Source organism: Macrobrachium rosenbergii, chromosome 16, assembly GCF_040412425.1.
Source record: "Macrobrachium rosenbergii isolate ZJJX-2024 chromosome 16, ASM4041242v1, whole genome shotgun sequence".
NCBI lineage: Eukaryota > Metazoa > Arthropoda > Malacostraca > Decapoda > Palaemonidae > Macrobrachium > Macrobrachium rosenbergii.
In genome coordinates, this window is record NC_089756.1 from 60684478 (window position 1) to 60709286 (window position 24809).

At 35.3% G+C, this 24809-nt stretch overlaps 1 pseudogene; it reads left to right on the forward strand.

Annotated features, from left to right (window-relative positions):
• Positions 1-16771, forward strand: part of LOC136847465 (serine protease filzig-like) — a 79014-nt pseudogene extending 62243 nt beyond the window's left edge.
• The last annotated feature ends 8038 nt before the right edge of the window (positions 16772-24809 follow it).

Genomic DNA, 24809 nt, shown 5'->3' on the forward strand with positions numbered 1-24809 from the left:
TTTTTTACTCTTTAGTAAATTTTAATAAAAGCGTGATTAAAAGAAATTTTTAAATTTTTTTTATTTAACTTGACTTCTGTGTCTGTCTGTTTGTTCGTCTGTCTGTCTGGGTCAAAACTTGCAACTGATTTTTGACCCACTTCTACCAAACCGATTTCGACCAGATTTAGTGAACATCGTCAAAGTCGGTGACAATGCAATAGTACAAAAAAAAATTGTTACAAAATTAAATACTATTGCAATTTTATCGTCGTGTAGTATGCAGAAACATCTAGCCAAGGGATTATGTTTTCTTAGGTGTGAAACATGCAGTGTTGGGACCGTAGATTCGGACACTTTCGTAACGACCGTGCAAACTAACGAGGATGGGACTCAGCAATCAGTTCAGTCACTCGGTGATGTAAGCAATGCTTATTCAACAGTCAAACACTAACAAATCACAAAGAAAACTAATAAAAGGTTTTTCAAAACCACATTTATTTCAAAATGCACTAAAAAGTATAAAATAAAACTTTATGTGATCCACAATATTAATGGTTACTTATACCTAAACATAAAAGCATAGGGCACCTATTTGACTAATCTTGCATTCTTTTTCCTTGCTTTCTTCAAAAACTCTCTGGTATGCACGACTTTTGTGCTTACTTATGCCTAAACGTAAAATCGTGGGCCGCTTACGCTAACTTGCATGCAATTCTGTACAGACATGTTTTACACTGTATTGTATTGAAAACGTACTTTATTGATGAAATGTGTATATATAAGCAGACATAGGTAAAGAAAGAGTTTTATGGATGCAAAATTTCACGTCAGTCATGCGGATTGTCAAGCAATTTTTAACAATGACGTGTATAGCCTACTCTTAGTGGTTCTTGGTGAAGATTACCAAGTATGGAACCAAATTACACGCAAGTCTTTAATAACAATCACTTTAACGCCTTCATTGCTTTCACAGACCTGTTCAGGTCTTAACCAACTCACATCATCACTAGGAACATAGTGAGATTTAACCCCACATATCCGTGTTATGAAATCTTGCTTTCGGTAAAAAAATTGTCGCTACCTGAGCATCCCGTATTGACATTCATATCTGCTTATAGCTATTTACTCTATTATTTTATTTTTTTGTTAGGCGAAAAAACCATTAATAAAAATTACATATAAGTTATATATGTATATATATTATATTATATAAATATATATATATATATATATATATATATATATATATATATATATATATATATATATATATATATATATATATATATCAGTAAAGAAATAAGAAAAACAAGCTGATGAATTGTTGCCTTCAGAGTTGCCATCAGTATCATAACTTGATCCCATGAGGGAGCTATCTCATTTTAGAAGACGACTCAGCCTGATGCTTCTGTGAAACAGGTGATGGGTGCTGGTAGCATGTTCCCGTTTGTCACGGGCTAGCAAAAAAATGTTCCAGACTAAGTTAATAGGTACGAAAAATTGAATTCTTTCTTTACTATATCAAGCAATTTAGGCAAAGACTTGGAAGATGTGACCAAGACTTTTTCCACAGACCCTCATGGATGATATTGCAACAATCATGCTATCCAGTAGTTGGTTTTGTGCTTGCAAGTTCAACTCGAGAAATAAGTACATTGGTTTTTTGCATTTATATATACAAAAGCTTGTTCATACATTACAAATATATATGCAATTATTATATGATATATTTTTCTATATATAATATATATATGTATATAATATATATATAGATTTATAATATATATATATATATATATATATATATAGATTATATATAACTATATATATATATTATATATATATATATATATATATATATATATATATATTTATATATATATATAACTGTGACATATTTTCTGTTAAAACAGAAATCTAATAAAATATGAAGAAAGCATTACAATATACAACTCTTGTACAGGGAGACAGTTGTTCCCCGATATATATATATATATATATCTTATATATATATATATATATATATATATATATATATATATATATATATATATATATATATATATATATATATATATATATAGCATAACTTTCTATATAGTATATGAATTTAGTTTTTTAAAAATATCATTTTATATATATATATATATATATATATATATATATATATATATATATAAATATATATATGACTCCATATTTTCTGTTAAGACTTATTTGAGATCACGTCATGATACTGATGGCAACTGTGAAGGCAACAGTTCAGCAGCTTGTTTTTTCTTATTTCTTTGTTGATGATGATAATGAATCTCTTCAAGGGTAATGTAGCCTTTCAGCACTGCTGTTTTTCTTACCAGATAACTGGGATTCTTTTGAGGAAGAAATAGAAGAAGAAGGTCCAGATTATTTTGGAGGCTTTATTGTTCATAAATTTCCTTCATAATATTTCATTGGAGCATTTTTATCAGCAGGAGAAAACATGCACATAACACAATTAGCAGAGAAAAGGTTAAGTTAGAAAAAAAACATCAATGACATTTTTGGAACAATTAAAAACCATGGAAAATACGTTCAAATGTCTTCATGGCGAAAATGATCTAAAACCTATTGTAGTAAAGGTGATGTCCAAAAGCTATCTGTTTGTATTGTAGACGTTATGCCTTTGCCGAGTGATGTGGTAACTTATCTTGCTCATTGCCGTAGGCTACATGTTTCAGGCTATGCATTTTGAACAGAGAAATTACACCCTCAAGGAAAATGGAAAATGAGCTGCAAAAACTGTAAATGTAGAGGAAGCTGGCATGAATGAAATGTAAATATATGTATATCAAGCATGCACGTGTGCGTAGTTCTAATATTTGTGCGTGTGTATGAAACTAATCTGTAGACTTATATTTGCGTATGTACATGGATACAGGCACATACACTCATGTTTGTGAGTCACCTTGTAGATATATGAATTGGAATTTTAATCTGTTTCATTTTGGGTAACCGGATAAAATGAATAATGTATTTCTATTACATCTCGTATACATGTAACAACAAAAAATTTTAATCATACTGCGTGGCTTTTTCTAATTGTATGCGCCTTTTCTCTGCCATTTTCCCTATAACCCATGTTCAGTTTCAAAGTAAGTTATTCTCTCAATCACAAAACTCTCCAACAGTCATGGCAGTACTCTATTTACGCATATACCTCCTAATCGTGTTTGCATTTTGGAATAAAAAATAAAAACCGTGCGTGGGCAGATTTCCTTCCTATAGGGTATGCGGAGAACTTGACCAAGCCATCTCTGTCTCCCTTCCATCGTTTACATATGGAACTTCCGTAATTTCCCGTATGGTATAATTTCTCACATCTGACTCCTACCATTCTTAAAGCTTTACTCTCAAGCTGAGAACCTCTTTTAGATAAGTTTTAATGTCGTACTTCGGTTCGTGTCCGTAATCTTTCATATACAATTTTAATCAATTTGATTTCCAAGTCTTCTCAATCTGCCCGTTGTTTGATTAGTTTTATTTTAGTATTTCACTGAATTACAACTCGAGAGAACCTGTACTGGATATCACTGTTCCTAAATATTTGGAAGATTCAACCTCATTGTGCATGCTCTGTCCTTATTGTTTTTGTTTTTCCTAGTTTCATTTTGAGTGAAATCTCTCTAGATATATGATGTGTCCTATCAAGCAAAGTTTACAAATCTCGTGATGTTTTGCTGATTACAAAGCAGTATCTGAATGTGTCTCTCACGTTTCTATCGTTGCTTCCAACAGCAAAGGTGAAATAACATCCCCATGTACCACCTCTCTATTCACTGCAAGTTCACTCAACAAGACCCATTAGATTAATCTTTGCATTTATTTAGTTCATGGATAGTTGTAATCAGCTGTACATGTTTAATGTATATGTTTAATGTGCACATTTAAACATGTAATGGATATGCCTTGCTGACGCAAAACCTTCCATAATATTGGCCTGCGGAGGCTGTCATGTGCCATTTCGTAATGAACGAAAACCATCAGAGGAGAATTTTAAATTCCATACATTTCTGCCCAATGCCTTTACACGAATATTTATCTGTGCAACTCCTGCCTTTGCTGAAAACACCTTTTTCTTATCTTAGCGTTTTGTCAGTTTCTTTCTCCGGCCTTTAGACGATAGCATAAGCATACTAAAAAATTTCATTCTAACCGGCGATAGAATCTTAGCTGTGACTTCCATCCAATCAAATATTATGGGGCGTTTTGTTTCTTCACGGCAATATTCTGCAAGACAGTTTAGTTAGGATCCACCTTGTCTTTTCAGTTTCAGCTAAAATTATCCGTACGGCTGCTTCATTATAAACCCTCATTTAATGATCGGTTTTTTTATTATCGATTCCACTTGAAAACCTGTGAATTCATTCCAAAGCACATTCAGCTCACCCTTCTCGCCTGGTGTATCCGTCAAATCCGTTTCATATCTGTCATTCATGGCTGCACAACACCGTTCCACCAAGCATTGTCTTTCTTCCTTCTGACAGGTAATTTCCAATTTCATCTGGGCTTCCTTAACACCAGTATCACTCCATGAACTCATGAGTTTGTCAGCATCATCACCTTACTTATCCAAATATCCGTTGTTATATATTCTTGATCTTCGTTCACTTCCTGCCTAGTTTTGTGTACTTAACACATTCTACTCTGCGTTCTTCATCTCATCCCTGAAATTTGTCTTCGTGTACCATTTGAGTTCGTCTGTCCTTTGTTGTATCCTAGGTCTCGTCTTATATCTAAGGTTTCCATCTTGTTACCCAGTATTTCTTTTCCGGAAAATCGGAGTTAAACCAGTCCTCATGGATTGTGTGCTTCTCCTCAAATATGGTATTTAGAGCTGCAAATCTATTCTGGCATTCATTTACAAAATCCTGTCGATGTTCATCTTCAAGAAGCTCTACTGTCTCAAACCTTGACACTGCCAACTGTTTTGTTTGGGGCTTTTTATTTCAGCTGAAGTTTGGCAATGACAAGTTGGTGATCACTGCCAACATCTGTCCTTCTGCATCTCCTAACATCCCTCTGTGTTGTTTTGCCTTCTCGATTCATAGCTAAATAATCTATTTACTTTGTATGACTTCATTCTGGAGAAGTGCAAAAGTATTTATGAATGTCATTTTGTGGGAAAGGAGTAACTGCAATTCCCAAATTATTTGCAGCGCACTGATTCACAAACGGCCAAGACATCCACTTCATATATCTTGAACTGATTTCCTTTTTGCTTTATCTCTCCAATTTTGACTTAGGGATAGCCTATAACGAGGCGGCGAGTAAGAGGCAGATTCAAGGTATTCTGATTTTTTAACACAAAATCTTTTACAGGTCAAGAACTCTTGCGAGCTTAAAAGTAGCATTTGACATTAAGGAAAAGCAGGGGGACGTCTGTATACAGTCCGATGTGTTTTCTCACACCTGAAGAATGGCTAACAATTCTATATAAGATTTAGGAAGAGGTTTCAAATACATATGGCTGGAAAGCTTGCAGTGCCTTACATACATTCATAATTACAGTTCTAACAAGGACATAAAGTATCTTCTGAAAAATGCACAATACTGTAGATCGTTTGAATCAGGAGCGCTGGATCTGAGTTTCCTGAGAGTACTTGGTGCGTCATGTAGATTTTGTTTTGAAGCGAGGATGCTCTGAGGGTCCCGGCGACACATCCGGACCCCACAAACCTATCCATTGACTTGCCAGAATTCATATAGGATTCCTTGGATAAATAAGCTGTAGAGCAGCCAGTTCCTTGTAGCATCTTTACCAATATATACATACATATATATATATATATATATATATATATATATATATATATATATATATATATATATATATATATATATATATATATATATATATATATATATATATATATATATATATACATATACTTATATACACACATACCACACACACACACACATATATATTATATATATATATATATATATATATATATATATATATATATATATATATATTCAAATTTCTGACTCATATCAGGATCGATCCCAGGTCCTCAACTGAAAGGCAATGGCGCTGCCAACTGAACTATACAAGTCATCAAAGAAGTTGGAACCTAAGTACCACAATGCCTAAGGCTTTCACCTGGGCAGGCTCACTGCCTAGCATACCAGTGAGTTTTAACCAACTTCCCAACTCAGCAGTGGCCCGATGTGAGTCAGAAATTGATTTCTGTTCCACACATGATTGTGTGTTGATTTTTCTATTATCATATTCACCCAGAATAGTGATATAGTGCTTGGTTTATGATTGCTGGGAACAACTTTGTTTGCAGACTATCTCTCGCCCTTCTGATGCCACCCACTCCAAAAAAGGGAAAAGATGTTTGGTATATATATATATATATATATATATATATATATATATATATATATATATATATATATACATACACATATATACATATATATAACCTATGTATAAAAGTGAATGTTTGTATGTTTGCATGTTTGTTTGTATATTTGTGCAATACAGAAATCTGAACAGCTTGACCGATCTAGACAAAATTTGGCAAATAGCCATCATTTGACCCAACTTAGATAATAGGGTAGGTTTCAAACCCGTACCCCAACCCCTTTCACCTTCCCCCTTCCTTTTTTAACTTATGTGGTAAATAAACTCTACGGGATTATCATACCTCATTTCATGTACTCGAGACCATAGAAATATATTATTAAAAATGCTTTTCAGTCACCACAGTAGTTTCTGGATAAAAGGGTCAGTCACCACAGTAATACCTGGATAAAAGGGACAGACAGTACAATAATAACCGGATAAAAGGGACAGTCACCACCTTAATATCTGGATAAAAGGGACAGTCACCACAGTAACATGTGGATAAAGGGGACAGACAGTACAGTAATAACTGGATAAAGGGACAGTCACCACATTAATATCTAGATGAAAGGGACAGTCACGCAGGAATACCTGAATAAATGGGACAGACAGTACAGTAATGCCTGGATAAAGGAGGCAAACAGCACAGTTATACCTTGTTAAAGGGGATAGACAGCATAGTAATATCCAGATAAAAGGGACAGCCACCACTGTGATACCTAGATAAAATGGACAGTCACTACAGTAGTACCTGGATAAAGGAGACAGTTACCACAGTAATACATGGATAAAAGGGACAGACAGCATAGTAATATCTGGCTAAAAGGGACAGACAGTACAGTAATTCCTGGTTAAAGGGACAGACAGTATAGTAATACCTGAATAAAAGGGACAGTCACCACAGTAATACCTGGATAATGGGGACCAACAATACAGTAATACCTGGTTAAAGAGCACAGACAGCATAGTAATACCTGGATAAAAGGGACAGAGAGTACAGTAATACCTTGTTAAAGTGGACAGACATAATAGTGATATCTGCATAAAAGGGACAGTCACCACAGTAAAACCAGGATAAAAGGGACAGTCACCACAGTAATACCTAGATAAAATGGACAGTCACCACAGTAATACCTGGCTAAAGGGGACAGACAGAATAGTAATACCTGGGTCAAAGGGACAGCTACCACAGTAATGTCTGGATAAAAGGGACAGACAGAACAGTAATACCTGGCTAAAAGGGACAGACAGCACAGTAACACCTGGTCAAAAGGGACAGACAAAATAGTAATACCTGGATAAAAGGGACAGCTACCACAGTAATATCTGGATAACAGGAACAGACAGTACTGTAATACCTGGTTAAAGGGGACAGACAGCACAGTAATACTTGGTTAAAGGGGACAGACAGCATAGTAATACCTGGGTAAAAGGGACAGAAATTACAGTAATACCTGGTTAAAGGGGCCATACAGAATAGTAATACCTGGATAAATGGGACAGAAATTACAGTAATGCCTCGTTAAAGGGGACAGACAGAATAGTAATACCTGGTTAAAGGGGACAGACAGCTCAGTAATACTTGGTTAAAGGGGACAGACAGAATAGTAATACCTGGGTAAAAGGGACAGTTACCACAGTAATACTTGGGTAAAAGGGACAATCACCACATTAATACATAGATAAAGGGGACAGTCACCACAGTAATACCTGGGTAAAAGAGACAGTCACCACAGTAATACCTGGGTAAAAGGGGCAGACAGAACAGCAATACCTGGATAAAAGGGGCAGACAGAACAGCAATACCTGGATAAAAGGACAGTCACCACAGTAATATCTGGATAAAATGGACAATCATCGGAGTAATGCCTGGATTAAAGGGACAGACAGCACAGTAATACCAGGATAAAAGAGACCGTCACCACAGTAATACCTGTATGTTCACCCACGACTGTTCAAAGGGTGAATGTTAGTATGAAACAAGTAGAACCATCAGTCGGACTGTCAATACAAACCCTCCCCCTCTCCTTTCTCCTTTCCCTGCACCTTCCCCTCCCCTTCCCTCCTCATCTCCATCCCCTTTCCCTTTTCCCTCCCCTACACATAGACTGTCATTCAGAGTTTTCCTGGGCACCACCAGGTTGGTCAGCTAGTATATTATATATATTATAGTTTATCTCGTTTGCTATTAGTTAAAGCCACCACGTGCTTTTACTTTGTACATCAGCACTTGAATCGGATCACTTGCTTCTTGCTAGATTTGATTAACATCAAGTCATGATCCTCAACATCATCATAATCATTCCCAGGGAAGACTGTAAATAATATAGGAGGGTAAGAATTAGGGCGTTCCATAGGGATTCTTTCCTTTGCTAGCTCTTAGAGTATCAGCATTAGGTTATTAGGTGTAGTACGGTTAACCTAGACCCCAGGTAACAAAGGGATCTTTGAGAACCATATTTCCCAACTTTAATTTTTATAAGACTTATTTCTTTTATATTCTTTTCACCTCACTATGCTTTAGCAAAATGTCCGAAGAAAGATTCACTGATTTTTTAAGTAAATTTGTTTTTATGTAGGAAACCTCGCCATTTGACAAGGCAAGTATATTTGATGTGGGTCAAAAAGAATTAGCATTATCTCATTCGTTTATTTCATTTTTCGAATTTTCAAACAACTGAAGTATTGTGGCATCATGATTCTATCAGGAATTGTTAGAGAATAAAAGAACACGAGGAAAGCTTTATGATCCCAATATCTCAGCGATTACTTGGCCAGGAATCCTAAACGTCTCAGCCCGGGAGGCCACGGCGTCATCATCGCAGAAATGTCGCCGTCGTCATTCCTACTGGGAAGAGAAGCGCGATCCCGTGTCGCCTCTCCTCTCGAACTTGCTCATTGATTTTGTTGGACGTTCGTGACTTACGCTCGTGACGTCAGCATCGTATGATGATGTAGCAGACCATTTGTTATGCGTTGACCTTTTCCCTGACAGTAAAGTACCGCCGCTATATTCCAGTCTTCAATACCCTGGAAAGGCTGGATCCCTGTGATTGGAAATTGTAATAGTAGAAGATGCTGCGATCAAAGATATTGAAATTATAATAAAACATCGAATTATTGTCATCTGAAAATCCTTATCATCGTTATTAACATCTGTACTTCAGTTTTCCTACTCCAGGATTAGACGTGCAATGCATTACCTCCACTCTCCCATTGTACAATACTGCATAAGTTTAAATTCCCGTATGGTCCACCTTCAGCCCCGGTCCCTTCCGTATGAATTTTAGGTCTTTCCATCCACTGGCCGTCATCTCGCTCCTTCCATCTCAGGAATAAAAGATCCCTAGATACTTTACCTGAGCCATTCTTGAAATGGATTTCAGTGAAGTTATCGAGGTCCGTGCTGTTTACAGTTGGCAGCGCATTTGCGTCCTTGGTGCAACGTTCATTGCAAATGAAATTTTGACACGTATGCACACTTGCATGTGTGTGTGTGTATATATATATATATATATATATATATACAGTATATATATATATATATATATATATATATATATATATATATATATATATATATATATATATAATATATATATATGTAATGTGTGTGTGTGTTTGTGTCTGTGCGCGCGCGCATGTATAACAAGCACGCTCGTGCCATATTGCTACATTCTTAATGATTGAAGAAACTGTCGTAGTTGAAGTAATGGTTAGAGAGTCTTCCTTCCAGATGCCTAAATTAATTCCTGGCATTTATTTCCATTCGGTTGACTGACCTTTAAGCTATACTTAGTTTTTATATCCTCATATCCAGAAAACCGTTTCGTTATGGTAGTTTCTGTCTCCATGGCAATCCATTTCCCACATCTCAAACTGGTCAAAGACCATTTGTGATAGCCACAGTGACCTTTTAACTTCTCGAATTCTTCTCATTATCTGGATTCACTTGTCACCGTAAAGCCTAATAGTCAAACAAAGAAACAAACAAAGACACCCGCACCCGATATTAAGTTTAATAAAAATGGACTGTGATCTCAATTCTTCACGAGAGTCTGTTTTGATAAGGTTATGAAATCATTCCGACAAAAATTGATGTATTTTCCTAAACAATAAAAGGATGGCCGAACGAAAAGCTCTTACAGCTACTGTGCAGTTTTGGAAATGACAGCTCAGTGTTCATCTACTCGCAGCATCAGTTTTTTTATTGAAGATCTCGCGTAAACCAAACTGCGTTTGGAACGAACGAATGGAAAACGATGGACGAACATAACGAGGCTGGTCAGTTCTCCAGCTCTAAAATATTGACCCAATTTTGCCGTTCTTACAAAAATCTAGCTTCATACTCATTCAAGGAGAGTGCTTCGAAAATAAACTTTTCTTTTCGCTAAAAGTTCATTGCATACAAATGAAATGTACAGAATTCTACGCACACATTTTTTCTCTCAAGTTCCCGGGTTTTAAATTTTACGGTAGGTTTACTGTTAATTTTTCTTTTACGAAACTACAAAAGATATTTTCATTAAAACCATATTCATGAAAGTAATGCTTTAAAAAGTATTTTCTCTATGAATACGTATACAAGATGGGGAAAGACTCTGTGTAAGAAAGCCATAATAATATTATTTTCAGATTTCTCAGAACACGCCCTCAATGAATTAGTTCCCAAACATGTGTCTTTTGGTTTTCGACCGACTGATACATCAAGCTGTTTATAATCATCCTTTTGTCGCGAGATGCGAGATGCGAGAAAGGAAGGTTTTTTATTTCCTTCTTTCCATTGTCAGTTATATTTTTGTGTGCCTTGAATCTAAGTAATTAAAAAAAAATTAAATTATCTAAGTGTCTTCCATCTGCTCTCCAATTGGACTTGTAGTCTGACATATAAACCTACGCAAAAGATGACGAAATGGGAATGCCCATTCCCAGTAACTCAATTTATTGTCTCAGGTTCTCTTCGAAGAAAAAGAAGTTGTCTTCGACCAGAAAACCCGCCTTAAATAGGGACTGAATCTTTTCCCTCGAACAGTTTTCGAATTTTATTTTCCTGTTGCCTTGTTCGGCTTTTGTACGTGCTTCGAGTCGATTTTAACTCCTTTTGCTAAAATTCAATATTTTTGTACTTTTTTGGTGTTTCGTTTTCTTACTTGCTTTTGACTGAATTTCATTTTATTTTTCTAAGACTTCCAACCTCCTGGACTGTTTGATAGTTACTTCAGGAGTCGAAAGCTTAGGCAATTGTCGATGTAAGCTTTCAGATTCATAATAATAATAATAATAATAATAATAATAATAATAATAATAATAATAATAATAATAATAATAATAATAGCGAGCAAAATTTGCTTCTTTTTCATATTTCTCATTTACTAATGACTTCAGGAAGTACAGCATCTAGTAACTCATTTATTGCAACGGTATAGATGACGGTCATGATGGATATGATGATCTTATTACAATGTCTTTGGAACAGTAACTTTTTAGTAACTTTTTTGTAATCCAGAACGTTACGAAAGCGCTAAATATCCTCAACTCCGCATTGACAAAGAAATATGAGATAGATCGTCGTGGACTGCACTTTGATTGCGACAACAAAAATGCAATTCTGAATCCTCACGAAATAGTCAAGGGATGCTGCACGGACAAAGGAAACCTATACGAGGTGAATGATGCAATGAGATTTCCCACATTCAGTCTATTCCTGAACAAACGTATATAGAAATCGTTTACTAAGATGTGGGTTTGCCTTGTTGTGTAGTGGACCATGACAGCAGTATAATTAAACACAAATTCCATTAGCTCTTCTCCGACTAATGTCAAAATGGCAAAGGGATGAAAATTTGATGGAGGTAATCTGACCGAAATGCCAGAAGACTCGCCCAGGGATGCGTTCTCTTTGACACGATTTTCGGATGTGTTTTATAAACTCTTGGGCGTTTTTTAACTTTTATAAAGGATGTTCTTTTTATTACCCTGACATGAGAGTAGTGGTCGAAGTTCAGTTACCAATGTTTTCCTGTTTATCTAAGTTAAATACTCTAGTCATTGCTAATATATATATATATATATATATATATATATATATATATATATATATATATATATATATATATATATATATATATATATATATATAATATATATATTACTTTAACTTCATGAATCATGGATGAACCGTCTGTGCAGAAAACTTCACGCACCTACTTAGAAGACTCACCAGTAGTGGATCAAACTCCCTGCACATAATAAGCTATTCACCACTTATCTCACAACCACTCTCGCTTCTTGTGTGTTGTGGCCTCATCTCTCCAATGTTTCTTTCACTTCTTCTATCTGTCCTTTTCTAGGTCATGCTCTCCTTTCTTCCAACACTTCTAAATGGTAAATTCGTTTCACCAACCTATCATCCTCCATTCTTTCCACATGACCGAACCATTCCATAGTATCCTGATTCATTGTTGCACCTACAATAACCCTTTCAACACTCCCATGTTTCAATACATATGTCACCCTTTCACTTCTTATACAGCAGATGCTATGTCAGTAATCCATTTTTTCAGCTTCCACCTTACTTTCATCGATCCCTGCTTGGTTTCCAGAGACACTCTAAGCTTTCTCTCAATCTTGCTTCTTTTATGCTGTAGCTCACCTCTTCTCTCATCTTACCATGATCCATAATCTTTACATCCAGATTCTTATAACATCTATTTCTTTTATTTTTCCACGCTCCATGGCAACATCCAGTTTGTCAATAATCTCTTCAGTTTCTCATTACTTTCCCCAGTGAGTACTGTAACATCTCATCCCACAACTTTGCACCTACATTTGCAGTCCATCCTTTGACTTCTTGCATCACTCCACATCAGCAAAATATTAAATAACCTAGGAGGTATAACATACCTTCGTTTTAGTTCAGTTCCATTTATACACCTGACCAGTCATGCTCACAATTGCATACTCTAACTCATACTTCATTTCCATCATAAAACCTTTCATTGACTCAGCAGTTTACATTGTATATGATATACCCTCAACACACTCCTCTTTGACTCTCTTTCAATTTTATTATAAGCTACATCAAGTTTCATGTACACCCATACAGCTTTTTCCATTCACTTTCAGATTTCTCACAGATTTAGAAAAAGCTTGATCCAAACGCCCTCTTCCCTATCTAAATCCACACTGTTCTTCCCGTGCAGACCTTCGTTCATCCGTCTTATCTTCTCAATCAAAATCCTACCATACACCTTCCCTGGTATAGTAAGCAAAATTATGTCTCTAGAACTCATGGTCTCCTCAGTCACCTTTACCCTAATACAGAGGAGAGCTTATTTCTCTTACCCATCCCTTTGTAACCTTTCCGTCATCTATACATACTTTATATACCAAGTCAGCCACTCAATAAGACTTTCACCACCGTACTGCAACATCTCACCTCGTAATCCCATTAACTACTAGTGTCTGTTTTTTCTCAGCCACTTGAGTGCCCCTCACTTCCTCAGCTGTAACTTCCACAGGCGTTCTCAAACTTACCCTAGCTCCTTCGACTCTTGTGTTATTTCTCCCTCTGTTTTTCACATTCAACAAATCCTCAAAATACTCACTCCATCGACCCAAAAATGCACTCTTTTCAGACAGCATTTCTTTATATTTAGTGTTTGTTCAAAGATATACTTGCGTCCCTCAAGTCTTGCCTAACTTTTCCCCGTCTTTCATTAAATACCTTCTTTAAATCACACACTCATACACACAAGCATACTCACACATGCACACACATACTGTACATGCATACATATATACATATGTTTATATTATATATATATATATATATATATATATATATATATATATATATATATATATATATATATATATATATATATATATATATATATATATATATATATATATATATATATATATATATGACTGTGAAATATTTTCTGTTAAAACACAATTCCATCAAATATAAGGAGCCCATACAAACGCCAAAATGTGGAAAATAAAGGCTATATTTCAGAGATCAAACTGTCCCTCTCCTCAGGCAAATAGTGAATGAGAAAAAGTTACAGTAAGGTGGTATTTATACCAGAAGATCCTTACGTCACTCCAGTTGACAATTTCTCTTTAATATTCTTAATCGCTGGTTGGAGTAAGATTTTATCTATAATATCTGAATCCTACACACCTCTTAAAAGATTCATGGTGTTTGGTTAATGAAAGCTGATTCCACCGTCTAGCTTTTGAACAGACAATTGCTGCTATAAATTATACGAGGCGTATTCTGGTTTATTCTGTGATTATGGTTATTTATGTGGTTAAAAATAGCTGAGTTCTGTTGTCCGTACCTAACTGAACGTTTATACTGTATTAATCCCTGGGGGAGTGATTTGCTTGTGAAGCAGATATAAGATTGGTCACAATCGAGGCAAGGGATTTCGTAAACTCCTGTGTCTTTTGGGACTGTCTTTTGTTGGACGTTAATCAGGGATTTGGCTAAGGTATTTGGGTAGGTAAAAGCAAAAGGGTTAGAGTTTCCAAGTGTCTTTGTCAACGACTTAATTCTGTCTAAGTGTGGGATTTTTATTTTGTTGTTCGGGTCTCTCTGGTCTTGCAAAATACCCTGGCCATACAATTGAAAAAGCTATCCACAAAGCAAACACTATTTTATACCTTCCCCCCGCCCCCATTACAAGACCAGAGAGGTGCCCAACAACAAAATAAAAATCCCACACTTAGACAGAATTAAGTCGTTGACACAGACACTTGGAAACTCTAACCCTTTTGCTTTTACCTACCCAAATACCTTAGCCAAATCCCTGATTAACGTCCAACAAAAGGCAGTCCCAAAAGACACAGGAGTTTATGAAATCCCTTGCCTCAATTGTGACCAGTCTTATATGGGCTTTACAGGCAAATCACTCGCCCAGAGATTAATACAGCATAAATATTCAGTTAGGTATGGACCACAGAACTCAGCTATTTCTAAACACATAAATAACCATAATCACAGAATAAACTGGAATATGCCTCGTATAATTTATAGCAGCAATTGTCGGTTCAAAAGCTAGATGGTGGAATCGGCTTTCATTAAACAAACACCATGAATCTTTTAAGAGGTGCGTGCGATTCAGATATTATAGATAAAATCTTCCTGGAGTGACGTAACGGCTGACCTAAGGACCTTCTGGCATAAATACCGCTTTTCTGTAATATTTCTCATTCACTATTTGCCTTAGGAGAGAGACAGTTTGGTCTCTGAAATATAACCTTTATTTTCCACATTTTGACGTTTGTATGGGCTCCTTGTTTTATATATATATATATATATATATATATATATATATATATATGTATTGATATATTTATATATATATATATATATATATATATATATATATATATATATATATATATATATATATATATATATATATATATATATATATATATATATATATATATATATATATATATATATATATATATATATATATATATATATATATATATATATATATATATATATATATATATATATATATATATATATATATATATATATATATATATATATATATATGTATATATATATATATATATATATATATATATATATATATATATATATATATATATAATAAATATATATATATGTATGTATGTGTGTGTTCTCATGATGTGATTGGTAGCATACTTGAGAGGGCCTTGGTTCGATTTCATTGTGCTCCTGTTGACATAAGTGGTAAATTTTACAACTGGTAGTTAGTCAACTGTGGTAGTCACAACAAAGATTAAAAAAACGGGTATGAGACTAGCTTCTGGCATCATCCTGTTAACGGGCAGAAGGAGCACTATAATAGAACATATCGTGCATGCATATTTGTAAATATCGATGATAAACAATAGCCCAGAAAATATTGTAGTAATTTATTTTAGTTAAAAACCTAAGAACCTGCTCACTTAAAGAGTATGTTGAGAACCTACCCTTCATCCTTTTTATGTTTTAGATTCCATAGTTACCAAGATTGTTCATTCGTTATATTATATTCTCTTCCAACAGGGTGACTCGGGCGGACCTCTGGTTGTGTGCACGGGCGTGCAGTGCACCCAGATCGGCGTGGTCAGCTTCGGTTTCCCTCTGTGCACCAACGTAGGCCTCCCGGCCATCTTCACCCGCGTCTCCACCTACAAGGGCTGGATCGACATGAATCTTACCCCTCTGGATTTCGCTCATTCGATCTAATGTTTTGGGGAGGAGAAGGACGCTGGAAAATGAAAGGTTTGATGTTAAAAAGTGGGATGGCAATGATGGAATCCAAATGAAGGGGCTGGAAATAGTCTGGGAGAAAACATGAAGCGCGGTAAAGAGTCGAATAAATGTGATTACAGAAAATTAATATCTTAGAATGATTCTTTACTATTAGAACCAGTATAATTCAACCGAACGACAGAGAGATATATATAGATAGGTTTCTCCTTCAAAATTTGCAAATTCTCAGTTAACTCAGTTAAGGCCCACAAAATTCTCTTGCTAGAAATCACTAGGAAAACGGAAAGTCGCAGACGACCAAAGTTAGCGGAAAGTTTTCCATGACCAGAAAGCAATGGGAACACAGGGGAATGACTGATGAAGAAAATGCGCGATGACGAATTAATAGAGTAAAAACACGGAATGAGTGAATAACACTATTGATATCATTGTGGTTATCGTTGTGCTCAATTTAAGTTAAGGGTATTGGGGTGATTCAGTTATTTCTTCATCATTTCTATTTATTGTGGCATTTTTATTTCTTGGTCCCTAGTTCAATTGTGGTCCTTACAAATCATAAGTTGTCGGGCATTAACTTTCGTTGACATTCACTTAAGTCTGGATTATTTATTTGTAATTTCTTGAATAGCAGTGATATTTCCATCTCTATGCTCCCTTCATGAAAAGTTTTTTCTCTTTATAAATAAAAGAAGTTTCAACTTTTTTAGTCATTTTGTTTCTGTTAAGTCACTGTTATCGGTTCTTTCTGTAAGGTTTGGCAGATTTTTAACATTTCGTAGCTAGAATATTATTACTCTACTGAGAAATCACAATGCTCTGGTCCCTAATGAATTTTAGGCCAATAACTTCAGTATTTACTCGATTTTACTGTACCTAAGTTTGGGTCAACTTGATTTGACTAATATTATTCATGACGAAATTAAATATTTTCAGTGTACCTAGTAGATGCTTGGGAGGTCATTTTAATTATAAATCATATATATATCTGATACATACAGTTTTGATAAAAAAACAAGTTTACTTGGTAAATCTATTTTTAAATAGTGCTGATAAAATTAAATCATTTGCATGTACAATATTTATTTCGCTCAAGAATTTTGAGCAGCAATGGACAGAAGTTGGATGATTTTTATGGCGTTTGGTAATGCTGAGTGATTTAGCTATAACATTTTTTTTCTACCTATTAAAGCAAACAGTATTGACATAAGTTATTTCTCGTTTTCACACGTTTCTCATCAATATATGCAATAATTACAGTGTTCTGCACGTTTCTAAGCACAACAGAAATGAAATCCATGGATATTCCAATACTCCTTTGCTATGAATGTCAGGCCTCGCATTGATGTAAAAAATGTTTTGAAATTCTTTCCAGTGTGAATAAAACTTCAAAACTCGTTCAGATGAACTTGGACTTTCAAATTCATTTCACAGACCTGAAATCAGGACAAAAGAAAAAGAGAGAAAAAAAAAGAGAAAATGTGTAATCTTTTGGTACCTGGCACTTCTTTGATATGTAACTATTCCAGGATTAACAGGAACGACTTATCCTCATTATTTGAAGCGGGCCATCTTACCTAACTTTTTTGTTGTGGTTATTATTTCAGTTTTCTTATTTCATCTCACATAGTATTAGAAAATTGTATTTACTTATACGAAGAAGATATAACTCATAAGTACTTCTGTTTCCTTATGAGAAGGAATAATTGATTGTTACTTCCGTTTCTTCAGTATACGTCACCGTGCACACGGAAATATAAACCATTATTCTTCGTTCACGCAGCACTTCATCTAATATTTGAAAAATATATTTCATTACTGTGGAATAATATTTGCGTGCCACACCCGGTTCAATGAAGGCAGTCAAGTGCCAATCAGGAAAAAGGTTGCATGTTCTGAGTGACCGACTGTGAGCTACCTAAGATGGGTTTCACACTTGAATTATTCGAATGAGGAAAGTTTTACCTGGATGCTTTAAGTGGGGACAGTGGGGCAGATTCTTCTATAGAAGACGATCAGGGATCAGGATTTTCCTTAGATTATGTTTGCAGTCTTATTTAAGTTTTCTAAATCACTTTTTAAAGAGCGTAAGTATGTCATGACCCATGAGGATTTGAAGAAATTCAGAGCTAAAGTGTAATCAAATGTTTTTTTAAAAGCAGGCCTAGCCAGTTAATATGTATATATATATATATATATATATATATATATATATATATATATATATATATATATATATATATATATATGAATATATATATGTATATATATATATATATATATATATATATATTATATATATAAATATATATATATATATATATATATATATATATATATATATATATATATATATATATATATATATATATATATATATATATATATATATATATATATATATATACATATATATATATATATACATACACACACATATATATATATATATATATATATATATATATATATATATATATATATATATATATATAATTTGTTTTGACTGGAGTGATTTGCTGACTTCATACGACTATTTATGGGTAGTATTTGTTATATTTGTTATTTTTGTTTTGTATTACGGTACTTTGTTTTATATATCCAATAAACTTGCAATATACGAAACTTTTCTTTTTATCTCACCAGCGTAGAAAAGAATTGCCGCAAGGAAAGGTGTCCCAAGTCTGTGAAGCTTACGGTATCATGAAAAATGATAGGTATTCAGCAGGGTATGACCAGAGAGCCTACTATAATAAGTGTGAAGTAAATTCTGCCACATTAGGCGGATCATCCTCAGGAACCTGAGTAAGTCTGCTTCGAAGAAGATCATTCTTTCTCTCCCGAAAGATCAGTTTTTTTCCTCTCCGGTGGTGCTGCGGGTACTTACGGCTGATCATCCAGAAATCTGTGCCTTGACTTAAGGAGAAGCTCCGCAATTTTTCGAGACAAATCTAAGGAGCTTTCCGAATCCTCAGTGACCTAGACCTTTCTTCGGCTTTTTCCCATTATTTCAGTTCACTTACGGATGTTAATTGTTGTAGGGATATTAAGACCTTGACTGTCTCTCGCGTTGTACACGAAAGGCTTCATGTCTCGAAAGCGTAGGCTTATGTATGGAAGCGCAGACGCAGAGTCCTTCATACCTTTATTTTCTGAAACTGAACCATCACAGGTCAGGAAACGTCGACAGAGGTCAAAATAGAACGAGAGCGACTGAATGACAAGCCGACCATCGTGTAGAGGTCCAGAGTTTTAGATGTTTGGCAAATCCGAGCAAAGTGAAATGCAGTGGCGAATTATGAAAAGTTTGTGTCCATTTTGTAAAAAATTGTTCTCGTTAGAGAAGACCACCTGTCTGAAATTTGTGATTGTCCTTAAAAAGCAAGTAAAACCTGGTTGTTTCAGGCTATATAAGGATGTTATTATCATCAGTTATTTAAACTAAAATGATAATGGTATAACAAAAGCGAATTGCTTTAAATGTCTGACAAATAGGTTTTTGTGGAAAAGTTCCAACGTCAAGTAACTTCAAGTGATGTAAACATCACGTCCTGCAGACTATCACCGATTCACATCAGGTGCATTTGTGAGGCTGCGGCTTATGTTAGCATTAAAAAGGGCGTTCTCTTATACTCTTACCAAAAGCATCCTGAATTCTGCATTTATATTAAGGAGATTTTAGGTTAAATTGCTGCGAAAGACATTTGTATTCTGACTCATAAAAGCATCAACCAACTTATCAATCAACAGTACGAGTACTTTTCTGAATATATGGACTGTTCGTTTCCGAGGGCGTTAAAGAACATATATAGGGTATAAGTTCCTTAATTCGTTTCTGATTAAAGTTATTCCAGTTACAAAGATGCTGTTGGAGCGTTTTGATTGACCATTTTTATAGCGACATACCTGTAGCCTAGACCTGGTGCATTTTTTTTATTTTGTGCTGTCGTGATATTCCTTTCCTAAAGTTAATCAATTAGCTTAGCTATTTTTCCACAAGATGCCTCATCACCTGCTGCTCCTCTGTACTGTACTTTTATTCTTTTTCAATAAATGCTGCAACCTTTTAAAAAACTAGCTTATGTGAGTTCCTCCCAGATTTATAGCTGCCAAGATATTTGGCCTGGTGCAGAAATTATAACTTTTGTTTGTTGATTCATATCACTGTATTTATTATAGTTTAATACGAGGTAGTGCTTTTATAATGTGCTGCCATGAGTGTATAGTTTTCGCCATTACAACATTTGCCATTTACAACTTTTTATTAGCTTCCCTGGCCAGGTAGGATATTGGGACATATCTCCAGTGTCGTACTGAAGGATGGGCAGGATAGGCAGATAATAGGGCTCGCACAAAATTTAATGTCAACTTCTCTTTGCCTCGATGGTTTCTCCCATAGGACAAAGTACTGTACTCGAAGTCTCTGGGAACGCTACACGCTGTTGAAAACGCAAAGCTGGCAGGATATTCCGGTAACTGGCTGCGTTGCAGTGCCTGTTGTATTTGCAGCGCAGTAATGGTTGCACTGATTTACGGATTTAATCCTAAATTATACTTTGTCGATGTTTTACATACTGCTTTGTTAAATAACACCAGATTGGAAATTTTCTGGTAAAATGTCTTCGCCTTTCGTTGTAACTGGCAAATACTACAAGAACTATTAATGTTTCATTCATATGATTCATTGCAAGGCGTATGATTCTTTCAGGACGATAATTTTATACAAATAATAGTCAGCAGAATGCATCAAATAAAGTTGCATGTTTTGCGACACGATAAATGACTTTTCGCTAACACAGGATAAAAATTAACTTTAAAGTTGGTGCACAATTGCTGTCTGTTGTTGAATGATGCCACATTGTCAACAAATCGAACAGAGAGCTGCACTTGGTACAATTCAGTCGGGTATTTGGGCTCGAAATGTCATCATGGAGTCGAGTCATTACTTGACATTGCCATTTTAATAACAATGAAACATTTTGTTTCATAAGCCTAGGTTTAAGCTACAGAACCTTCCATTAGCCACAAGGAGTTAGAGTTAAAATGTTTAAGAATATCAACAAGCCGCAAACGTTCGGCTCTGTGATAATTTGCCCTAACAATGTGCCTCATTCAATTAACTAGATGTCCATCTTCGACAACGAAAAGGTCTGCACTGTTGACATGGTTTCGTTCTGCACTGTTGACATGCACTTTTGACACTGTTCCTTTCAAAGATAATTGTTAACTTATCTTATCTCTAAATCTGTATTATGAAGTATTATGTATCTCATAAATTCAGTCCGTTTAAGTTATAAATTTCAAGAGGCAATATGTACTTTTAACTGAATTAGAAGAAATGCATGTGCAGTTGAGTAAAAAAAGAATTTCATGTCAGTGTGTGGAGTCTGTTGATGAAGAGCTTTCTGCTTACGATGAACTGTATAAAACTTCTGGATTTTAGACCTCTCCAAACATTAACAGAAGAGGACACTGAACAAGCAGCGGGAGTTTTAGTTGAAAGGTCCCTAAGCATTGAAGCGATTCAATTTGCTGAATTTTCTAAGTTTTTTTTTGAATAAGAACGGAAAGAAACTGACAAAATTGGGCGGCATCATTTCTAGTAAAACTGCTCACTGCAAAAGATGCAAAGGACACCTTGCACAAGTTGTAAAGTCTTTGGTGTTTAGTCTGGGTTTGATGGCAACCAAGTGTATCAGGGAAAGGTCATTCGATAAAGCAGGTAATGAGAATCGAATATGACCTATGCTGCCAATCGATTGCTAGCGACCTTGTTGAGGATTCTGCTGCACAAGGGCCAGAAAAGTGGTTTTTCTGTGAATGCTTTGTAGCGCACCCTCTAGCCCCGAGCCAGATCCTGCAATCTGATTATCAAAGCTATTTCGGTTCGCTAGAGACCACTTGATAACAACCCCTAAATACAAATGATCAACCCATTTATATCTTTTTCTTAGCTTCCTTTCCGGATGTTTTATTTTTATATTATTATAGAAAACAAATAGTTAAACAGTCCATGGAAAAGGATTATGGAAGTTGACGGGGGTATAATCGGCAGGGTTTGTATTCATTTTCTATATTCTGGAGTAGGGAGCCCACAAAGACCTTAAAGCGCCTTCCTCTAGGTTAGGTAAAGTCAGATTAGGATATAATATCTCTATAATTAGCATTGCTGATTAAGATATGCAGTTCGCGGACTTCTCTCTTTAATTTTTCTCAAATGGACATTTTAGCGTGACCTTCCTTTATAATTGATCTGTATTATTGTTGAGTAGGGCTGAGGGACCTCAACTGTGAAATTTGCATGAACTATCAAAATCAGTCAGGAGTATTAATTTTTGGCCAAAAGTCCTTTCTGGCCGACTAACTAGTTGTATTTATGAAAACGATGCCCTGGTGGCAGCAGCACATTACAACAAATACAACTTGAGAAATAGTAATCCAAATTTTAACAAACAATACTATAAAATCTGCATCACACCAGCGTCTCGGTGACTGTTCGTTTGCTATTGATGAGACTTACAAAATGCAGAAATATCGGTATTTATGGTAACAGTAAAGGCCTAGAAATTTTATGCTCCATCTATACAGTATGACAGCTCTGATGTGACTCCTGCAGACTGCAGCCTTTAGTCAACGGCTAAGTTGAAAGAGTTAACGTGAATGTGGCCATCAAGTAAATAGGTCAGTTCCTCGTTGGACGAGACGATAGAGTTCTCGGCTAGCACTCTGCTAGGCCTGAGTTCGAGTCTCCGGCCGGACGATGAAGAATTAAAGGAATTTATTTCTGGTGATAGAAATTCATTTCTCAGTATTATGTGGTTCGGATTCCACAATAAGCTGTAGGTCCAGTTGCTAGGTAACCAGTTGGTTCTTGGCCACGTAAAATAAGTCTAATCCTTCGGGCCAGCCCTAGGAGAGCTGTTAATCAGCTCAGTGGTCTGGTTAAACTAAGGTATACTTAACTTTAACTTAAAGTAAATAAGTCGAAAGATGTTACATCATATTGTTTGACTGTCTGTAATCATGACAGTTGTTAAGATTATGCTCTAGGCTGTAAATATGACTTTGTGCACCTCTGCCGTTATGGAAAAAATAATCATTGCATATTTATCTGAAACAATTTTGTTTTACCGTAAGCAGACATAACTTGTGAGCAGTAAATTGAAAGAAACAGCTGAAATCAGTAGTCTTTGATGAAATCAGAAGAGTTGATTAACAACTCTGAGTACCACGTCAGTAATGTTTTCTAAATATACAGCAGTTTCCATATGTGAAATTTGCAACAACTTCCATACATGAATAAGAAAGTTGAGCTAAATCTCGTGAAGTGAGACAGGCTGTTACATTGGAAGGTTAGTCATTTTTGTCGTAAACTTGGCGTTTTATCCTCCGATAAAAAGTTACGTGATGATGTAAATAATGAAAACTTACTTAATGCAATTAATATAATGGAATGGTCTGTCACCTCTGATTCCATTCATTCAACATTGTCGTTGTCTCTTGCTTCTTACAAGCCTGTGCCCATCCCGTCGGCCATAACATACTTTACACGTTGAAAATCCAGCCGTTTTACATGCTTTTATTTGTCCATCTCTTTGGGTCAAATCTTGTAACCCAATTTTCTACCTCGTCCCTTCGTCCGATGGGCTTAAAATTTGGCATGGTTACTCAGTCCCGTTGACAATACAACCTTACATGATCAGTAGGTCAGCAGTGACCTCTAGTGACCCTACGGTGACCTCTCTCAGTATCTCAGGATTTGTATGAAACCCTTCGGATTTTTCACTACTTCTTTGACTCGGTAGACTAAGTTAATGACTCTACGGGGTTTTTAACCCTTCTTTGGCTCGACAGGATAACAGGTTCAATTTCGTTAGCTACAATCATAATTCGGTTAAAATTTCTGTCAAAACCAAGAGGTATGGAAAAAAAGTAAAACAAGCTCTTATTAAAATGCACTAAAAAGTAAAAAATAGTTTTTTGAGACACCAGGATTTTCTTACAATTAATCATGTCTACAAAAAAAGCGTGGGCACCAAACATGGAAGGAAATGCTACAAGAAATGAAAAAAAAAAATTTCTTTTCTTGTAGCGCTTCTTTCCATGTTTGGCGGCCACGCTTTTATTTTTGTAGACATGAGTAACTGTAAGAAAATC